General features: G+C 42.9%; 1 long non-coding RNA gene across 1 annotated transcript; it reads left to right on the forward strand.

Moving 5' to 3' along the window:
- Nucleotides 1-1432: 1432 nt before the first annotated feature.
- On the forward strand, nucleotides 1433-5778 carry LOC143135268 (uncharacterized). The gene is made up of 4 exons (XR_012988871.1): nucleotides 1433-2295; nucleotides 3035-3318; nucleotides 3409-3544; nucleotides 5261-5778. It is a non-coding gene; the product is annotated as an uncharacterized LOC143135268 (long non-coding RNA).
- The last annotated feature ends 3765 nt before the right edge of the window (nucleotides 5779-9543 follow it).

The following is a 9543-nucleotide window of genomic DNA, read 5'->3' on the forward strand; positions in this document are numbered from 1 at the left end:
TTTCTGAGTCATCTACAGATGTTCACCTCCCTAAATAGAACCAACTTCAACCTGTGTTATATTCTAGATGAGACTGCCTGGGTTATTTTGTTTAGATATTAGCCTATATATAAAACACATAATTGTAACCTAACACAGGTTGAAGTTGGTTCTATTTAGGGAGGTGAACATCTGTAGATGACTCAGAAATGACATCGGAAGACAAGGAGTGAATATGGCAAGAGGCAAGCCGAAGTCTGCTGACAAGGGCCCGACGGTAATTGTAAAGCAATTTACAAAAGATTCACTGAACAAAAATGCTGATGTGGTACATGAAAATGTAGCTAAAAATGTGGAGAATGCAATGCAATCAAGCATTTTGGACGATATATTGTCACAAGCTGGCAGAATAGGCAACAGGCCGATGTGCGTTTTATTTGGAGACTGTTTTGCGCGACAGAGACTGAGTTTGCTGCTGATATTCTGGGGATAGGCCTATAGCCAATGTACACTTTTGCCTTTTAATATTTGCTGCATTAGATCAGTCTTTCTAGAACAGGCAAGGGCTTTCTAGCCTCACGTCAGCAGCGCTGCATCACCCATATAGCCTACATTAAAACAACCAGCGGATGGTGGGCAGGTGCAGTTTTGAAAATTGGTCAACAAACTTTGGTGCTGATGGATGGCTGATGGATGATAAGTTTTGCTATGCAGTTATGGTTGAAATAATAGCCCATCAGCGCATCTCTAGTGTGTGTGCCTCTCTCGCTCAGAGGGGAGGGAGAGGCTGAGGGTCGATCCAGCATGGATTCTAAACTCTGTGGTGGATAGGATCTACAATTAGGTGTTAATAATATTACCACGCTAGGTCGAAGTACTCCCAAGTGCTATTGCGCCACACATTGTAGTTCTCATGTTTATTCGCTTGGAAAATCGTCACGTTTCATGTTGTGTGCCCTAACATTTTTCATCAACTACTCGTGCAACTGTATTTAAGTAGGTAAAACGTGGAGGTGTTTGAATACTGCTATGTGCCTCTCTCTACGGCCACGGCAGAGCCCGCTAGCATAGCAACATGCTAACACATTCGCGCCGCGCGACAGAGCGTTTGAGTGCACCTACCGACGCGGGAGAGGTACGACTCAACTCGTGAAAGTTACGGTAAGAACATATATCACTACTGATTTTGGGTGGCGTGTTCCTTTAATGTTGGTGGGGAGATTCCTGAAAACATTGAATCACTTAATCTTTGAGTTCATACAAACCCTCGTACCAAAAAACCTTGTGTGTCAGGCGTTCTTGAGATATCACACTTAAGGTGGGTTTGACCTTGACATTTGACTTCATCGTTGAGTCCATACAAATGTTCACAGCAAATTTGAAGCATGTATGTCAAGCCATTTTGAAGTTGTGACACAAGCATGAAAGCTGGCATTTGGAAAATGTAGTTCAGAGAAAGCCTAATTGTATGCAATTCAATAGGCTACCTGCAAAACGGGGCTTTCAGTTAGTGTGGATGACTGCTCGTTCTGCACCCAGATAAAAATTAGTCATTGAATCTATGTTAAATCAACATTACTTTGTCAACGTTAAATCATTGAATCAACATTGCATTGCAACATTGATTCTACATCACTCTTGCACCCTTCATTAAAGGGACATTCCACCAGTGGAGACATGAATATGTATTGAAAGTGGGTCATATATGTAGTAGAATAGTAGCATACATTTCTAATTTGGTGCCTTCTTGACCGAGAAAAGGCAGAAAATGACTTTTTAGTGCTTGTGGATTCCAGACAACAATCCCCATAGTGCATTGCAATGCTCAGCTCCGCAGGCCACTCCCACTGTCGAACTCAATTGTTCAACCCCGCCCATAATCTGTCAACCAAGGCTTGAGCGTTGAGCTCCACTCTACGCTACCTGGAAATCATTTCAAACAATTTCTAGTGAAGACTTAGTTTGCGAACTCATTAGTGAATTACTCCTCGTTTGTGTTTCGAAATGGTGTGCACTTGCATGTTACCGGGATGTTCAGCCAGCACAAGGAAAATACACGGGAGTAAATTTTCATAGATTACCCAAAGAGTTGGAGTTGTGCAAAAAGTGGCTACGGGCTATCAATAACCCGAAGTTCGGAGAGGACACAGCCATTGAAGCACTAAAACATCTGACGGTGTGCAGTCTACATTTCTACATTCCACGCTTGTGAAAACCGCAATTCCGTCAATATTTACCTTGCCAGATGATGTCGACGAACAGCCAGGAACTTCTGGAACTAGCAGTGCTAGCTGCGCTAAACGCATTTGCCTGGAGGTAAGGTTTTTCTGACTCGACTCTACTTCTCGACTGAGAACACACTGATATAGTCGTCTCCTGTAAAGCAGCACATCTCATATGATTTGGCTGTTTATAAAGTAAATATCTTGTATGTTTTGGTCGCTTGCTGCCTCGCCAACTCCACTCGTCAGCAACGAGGAAGCAAAGTTAGCAATGTAACGTTAGACAGTTATGAATATCGTGTCCATTGTGTGTTAGCTGCATAAGTTTGCTATTAGCGATGTAAATCCACCATGTTTTACTGTGTTAGTCTGACGTTATTCAAATGTTTTTAACGTTATTGAACTTACAAGAACAGTTTGTAAGTAGCCTAAATAATATTATCTCTAATCATGGCTGTAGTGGAGGCTAATCGCAAGTAAACGCAGTTTATCCACCACTGAATTTCAGAAATAGTTTATCCACCTCTTGATAGTTTATCCACCACTCAATACATTCAATGCACTTCCTAATAGTGTGTATGCACTCAGGGAACTATCTACTACTAGTAGCCATACCACTTGTAAACAGTAATCTTCACCATTATCATATTCTGAATGTCTTATGTATTTAAAAAAAAAAAAAACATCCAGTAGCGCTTTTCCTTACTGCAGTTTAGCCTACTCACCTCTTATTTCACCACTAATTTACACCTATCTTTAGTATATCTAAGACTACTGTCTGATTTAAATTAGTGGAATATAGTTTGAAAAGAAACCTCTTGTTTGTTTTATAGTCACCATGCCCAAGTACACCTGGCCTTGATACCAGTGCCAGCACCCTTGAAGTTGGTGAAACGGATGAAAGGCACTACAAAACAGGTGGAAGTGCATTCCACACCATGTCAATGAACATCGATGGACTGACACGGATGGAAAGCGGCATCACTCTAACAGCTGAGGAGCAGAAGAAGAGGATGTGGCTGAAGACTCGGTGGCATATCAGGACCTGACGTCACTCGTCTTTGATAAAAGGCTTTTGAAAGATCTTGAAAGAAGATGGCCCTCTTCAAACATACTGGTAAGAACTGACACCCTTTATACCCACATGTTTTGAACATATCCTATTGAACATGTTTAATTAGTACTATATATTCTCCTTTTCACACAGGGCCACTGGAGATCTTTCACAGAGCTCTCCTGAAGTACCTCCCTAAATGCCAGGCCTTCTCCTATGAGGGCCTACCTCGCCATCATGAAACATAATGAGAACATTGTGGCACGAGAACAAGCCACCACGGCAACAGGTGTGTTTTCATGTACTCTATATACTAAAACTAGATGTACCGCAGAGCGGTACAAAATATGACCGCCGCCCAGTCCAGCACATTTTTTCCACAAAAAGAAATCACGCTGAAAGGCCTATATGATTCTAACTGTCTCACTAAATTGCATTATCCACACTCAATTCTCACTGGTATCTGCTAGACAACAAGTCCCAAAACATGATTAGTTCATAGATTTCACATGTAAAATTCATTTTATACAACCCCACCTCCATCTTGCCTGTTCATAATTCTGAGAAATTCTTGATTGTTTGTGTTATGTTCATGTTATGTGTGTGGGTGTGTGTGTGTGTGAGTGTGTGTGTGTGTGTGTGTGCGTGCTTGTGTGTGTGCCTGCGTATGTGCCTGTGCATGGAAGCGTACATATGTCTACTGTGTGAGTATATGTCATACGTATGATTACTGTGAATGTGTGTGTGTGCGTGTGTATCTGTTTGTGCACATGTGTGCACATGAAATGGGTTAACATGACCCCTGGAGGCAAATATACGGAAAAAAAATGGTCATCCTAGGCCCTACAGTTCTCAAGATATTCACAGAGAACTGTGTCTGGCCTACCCTCCTTTCGGGGGGTCCAGTCCAGCGGGGGGGCTACAGATCAAAACGAAAAATGACGGTTCCATGCTATCCATGTGGGGGTACATGCCCACCAAGTTTTGTGTACCCCGGTCTTTCAGTGTCCCGGGAATCCTTGTTGGTGTACGTCACTAAATGTACACATAAATTATTTTATTGTAAGGCCCCCCATGAATGAAAGTACACAAAACTTGGCATGCATTCGGAGGGTGTCATAATGATCCTACACTTTCAATTTCGTGCAGTTTTGACCATGTCAGCCAGAGATATTGTGATGAAAACACAAAAATTTTTGCTTTTTAATTTTTAACTAGGTGGCGCTATACATGAAATAAGTGGTAATGGGATGGGTTGACATGGCCCCTTGAGATCAACATACAAAAAAAAGGTGGACCTCCTAGGCCCTACGGTTCTCGAGATATTCACAGAAAACTGTCTCCGGCCACCTACAGGCCAGTTGGTGTATAGTAACATAAATTAATTTATTGTGTGGCCCCCCATGAACGGAATTCCACGAAACTTGGCGTGCATTCAGAGGGTGTCATAATGATCCTTCACTTCCAATTTCGTGCAGTTTTGACTATGTTAGGTCACAGATACCTGCGATTACAACACCTCATTTTTACTTTTTTGTGTTTAACTAGGTGGCGCTATACATGAAATGAGTGGTTATGGAATGGGTTGACATGGCCCCTTGAGATCAACTTACAAAAAAAAAATGGTCCTCCTAAACCTTACGGTTCTCGAGATATTCACAGAAAACTGTGTCTGCCCTACCCTCCTTTCGGGGGGTGCAGTCCAGCGGGGGGGCTACAGATCAAAACGAAAAACGATGGTTCCATGCTATCCATATGGGGTTACATGCCCACCAAGTTTCGTCTACCCCGGTCTTTCAGTGTCCCGGGACTCATTGACGGAAATTTGGACATGCGAAAAAAAGAAAAAAAAACCTATATGACCGCCGCTTCGCTGCGCTGCGCTATAGCTAACTCAAAATGCATACTTTGCTGAAAAGTTCATTCTATTCCTGTGGAGAGACATCTACTAGTCAAATCTTTATTCAGGTATCTGTGTAATCATTATAATCCTTGTCATTTATAGGAGAACCACGCGTCAAGCAGGTCTTCTGCAAAAAGTCAAAGCAATGGATAGTCAAGAAAATCTATAAGCCACACACCACCAAGTTCATCCAGACACTAATTGAGAAGGTCATAGAAAACAGACGCAACCCAAACATAACATTCAAGGACTCAACCACTTCACTCACCCAACCACCACCTCCTTTGCCACCTAACATTGCCCCCGTCCCAAAGCCGTCAAAGAAAGCTGCAACATCATCATTTAAGAGCCGCTTCTGAGACGTCAGCTCTACATTAACCCATTCCTCACAAATATTTTGTAATATTACCATGTCTTATGTCTTTGTCTTATATGGTCTTTTGACCTTATCCTTGCACTACCTTACCTGTTTGCACTGCCATTGAGCACCTTACTATACATTACTATACATACTCAATCACAGGGTCAATACCTCTTTTTTTATAGTGTGGATAATTTTGTTTGTGTGTTTTGATGTTCATGACACAATTCTTTCTTTGTGAATTAAAAACAAAATGTCACTCGTGCTCTCCTGTCTGCCTTCAACAAAGTTTAGCATCATAAACTTGGAAGGATGTAACTGATATGCAACAAGCTTATAATGCAATGTATACTTGTAATACTTCATCATTTATAGAAATTATAGGTATGACCACCATTCTGTTATCTTTGTCATCTGAGGCAATAGTAGCTAGGTAGTTCCAGTTTTGAAATGTTGGTCGTTCAATAACTCGAATACACTTGGAGCAACACTACTAAGAAAGAACTACAACAACGTACATTTTAAGCATTTAATGAAATAACTATAATATACAAACAATACAACTGTTGAATGACTATATACAAACAATGAAACTATAGCTCCTCGAGCGTCCTCCGCTTCTTGATGCCCGCAGTACTGGCCGTCTGGAGCTGGGTATTTCTGGCGGATAGCCAGCACGACACAAGCAGGTAACACGACATGATGACCTCTGCCCAATCTCTCTCCTTGTAGGACCCACTCAAGAAAGTGCCGGTAGGCTGTTAGAAGAAATTGTCTGGACAAAACATTGAGCACAAAGTGAGCGATGGTCTTATAGCCTAGCGTGCCACAGTAGCTAGCATAACTGCAAGCTATTTGTGCAATGAACATGCCATGTTAGCGTGTTCGCAAGATTACTCCTTGACATAGTAACAAAGAAAATAAACTTACTTTACAGAAAGACGTCCATTTGGCCCTGTAGGCTTTGGCTGCCGTTTCCAGTTGACCTTAGGTATTCTAAAGTAGGTCTCCAGGACGCCACTATCCATATGGGGTGCGAAACTCGGGTGATCAACAACACACACGTCCGTGTCATCCTCCGATTCCGTGATTTCGTCCAGAAGAAATTGGCATCGCTGGAATTCTCGGCAGCAAACAGACTCTTGTTCTGTGTCCATTGGCGCACAGTTAGAGCACAGGCACCACCAATTCGCCCCAGCTCGAGCCATTGCGGGCTCCTCGTCCGCGGCAGGCAGGTCGTCTGCCTCGACTGTTGTGGCAGCAGCTTCAGCCGTCTCCTGTTCCTCCATAGCCCTCAGCTGCTCGTCGCTATATTGTGGCTCATAAAGATAGCCACGAACATCCTTTTCTACCATATCTTCTTCAAAATCCCAATCTTCCATATTGCATCCGTCTGCGTATTCGGTACCTTCGGCCATGTTTTCTGCAGGTCTCTGCAGCTCTCTGCCAGTGGATTCAAAAGCACTGGCACTGATCTGTGATAGGTCTGTTAGCGCATTAGGTCCAACCCCCTATGGGCGGGGTTGAAAGGGTGGGACTAGCGCTTGTAGTCTCAACAGAAATCCACCCCTCTTACACTTCCTCCGACAATGATGCAAAATTAAGATTTTTGCATCATTGTGGGAGGAAATGTAAAGAGGTGAATACGGATTTCTCCCGTCTCAGGGGGAAATGAGAGAGTGTTGCATGACCATTCAAAAGTATGACTGGGTTTCTAACAATGCAAAGCCTAATACAAATGGGTGGAGTGTCCCTTTAATATTGAAGCAAAGTTGAAATTCTAACTACAGATCAAGATTTCAATGGTATTTCAACTAAAATGAATATTGAAACAATGTTGAAATTACAACCAAACTAAAGATCAATGTGATTTCAATGGTATTTCAATTGATATTAAACATCAGTAAACCACTATAAATCTGTCAAAATATTGGGAAATTCATATTTCTGCTTTATCTACAGCCAGGATAATTCATATTTTTGCTTTATCTACAGCCAGGATAAATTTGGCTAGGCCTAGGTATGATTTAGGCTACACAAGCTTGCATAAATAACCATTGACAACTTATCAGTTTAAAAAGCAAGTGCATTTATTCACTCTTCTTCATCTAGAAATTCACGTGTGCTCTGCTTTCCTGCCTTCCATTCAGTATAGTATCCATAGCCGTTGCAGTCAGCCTGATCCTCCACCATCCAGTAGCAGAGTGAAGCGGCACCTAACAGAAATAGAAGGGAGAAAAAAGAGACAGTTGTTAGTTTGTTGTTCAGTTGAACATATTTATCTAACAGCAAAGCCTATAATCAAGTCAAACTAGCTAGAGTTAAACTTAACGTTAACATCCTCTCTAGACGTAGCAGCTATGAGTTTATTACTAAGCGAAGACAGGTATAACCAGCTTGCTTGTGTAGCAGGATTAATGGGTGGAGTCCCTTTGTAATTGGCTAGCCAATTGGTTTACCTGGTTACACTATAAAATGATGGGTTGAGTTCGCTTAGGCAAACGCCTGGACTCCTGCCGTTGCCACTTCCCGTTACGCCTCCCCCTGCCTGGTTGCCGGTAAGATATGTTTGCTCTCTCTCGCTCTGTCGCTGTCTTGTTTGGTTTATCCAGCGGTCGTTTCTCATATTGGCTATCAATGATCCCACAGCACCGTCAGTCTTTGCCTCACTCCTCTGGCGAAATATATGGTTCTCTCCGCCAACCACATTAGGAAAGACAAATCGCTACAAATCATTGTCTGGCTCCGAGTGGCGAGCTGCTGCCTATTTGGTAAGTAGCCCGCTGGGTTAGTAAGCTCAGTTCCTCTTAATTTTGCATAGTTTTAATCTTGTCTGTGTTTATGTGTCATAGGAATCACAGGCCTGCGTTGGCAACTACCGCCGCCTGGGCTAGCTCACTGCTGCTTTGCTAAATTACCGTGTGTCCCCCTGCAAACTGCTCGCTGTTTCCTGCTTCCCGTCAGCGTTGCTTAGGCGCATAAGCTAGCGGCAGTGGCGGGTGCAGACACCTTGACATTTACGGCTGGTTAAAGGTGTTCTAGTGGGGTGCTTTGTTGTGGTGGCCATAGCCACCAGTTCCCTTTTGCCCTGATGTGTCTGAATTGGGTGTTTTTGTCTTATATTTCTTTATTTTGATTTATACACTGGTGGGAGGCCACTTAGTTAGCTGCAGATCACCAGTGATCAGTAGCTGGCCTTAGAATTGTAAAGTGTATTTTTGTTTGATTTATGGTTTTGCGTCTGTCTTTTTCTGTCTGTAGTCATTTTAGTGTGTGTCGGTGTCTGTGTGTGCCTGTGTGTGTGTGCGCTTGTCCTGGTCTATTGTTAATTCCCGTCTTGTTTCTTCTTAGGAGCTGGGGGCCTAAAAGTGGGGAGGGTAGCTGCTCTCCTGGGGTGGTGGTGTCCTCTTCTTGTGTGCTGTGATCACGTGTGCTCGTGGACGGGTATCCTTCTTGCCATGTGCGCGTGTGTGGGTGGGCACGTGTGAGTGGTTTCCCAGGATCCCTCCTGGCCTATGGTGATCTCTCTCTCCCCGCCGGTAAGCCTCAGCCCCGATATCCTTCCCCTGTACCCGTCAGTTGTTTGTGTGTGGACCTTATTTGTCTTGTGTCAATTTTATTGTTTTGTGTCATTACTCCTTTGTTAAAATAAACACTTTTATGGATGGAACCACGTCTCTTGCCTGCTGAGTAAACGAACTTGTGTGCCTTGTTACAATTAAATCAATATTTCTCTGGGTGAAATTCCCAGAGTGGCGTAGTCAGGCTACCTAATAATACCACCCTTGCCACACTTGCTTACTTGTCTAGCCGAGTCATTAAAAATAGACTTCACATACGCATTTCAAATTAATTGTAGCTTACATTGGGTGTGGTAGGAAAATGTCTGTTTCGTCGTAGTTTGTTGGACGAAGGAGACACCAAGAACGTAAACTTTCTTGAAGAGAATTGAGTAGTGTGAAAGCAGTGTGGTTCCAAAGCGATTTATTACAGGATGTGTAGGACTAGTTTAGGGAGTGCCAGA

Source organism: Alosa pseudoharengus, unplaced genomic scaffold (genome assembly GCF_046254945.1).
Source record: "Alosa pseudoharengus isolate Yale_2024_CS ecotype anadromous, Long Island Sound unplaced genomic scaffold, YU_APseudo_1.1 YU_APseudo_1.1_scf_2, whole genome shotgun sequence".
Taxonomy (NCBI): domain Eukaryota; kingdom Metazoa; phylum Chordata; class Actinopteri; order Clupeiformes; family Clupeidae; genus Alosa; species Alosa pseudoharengus.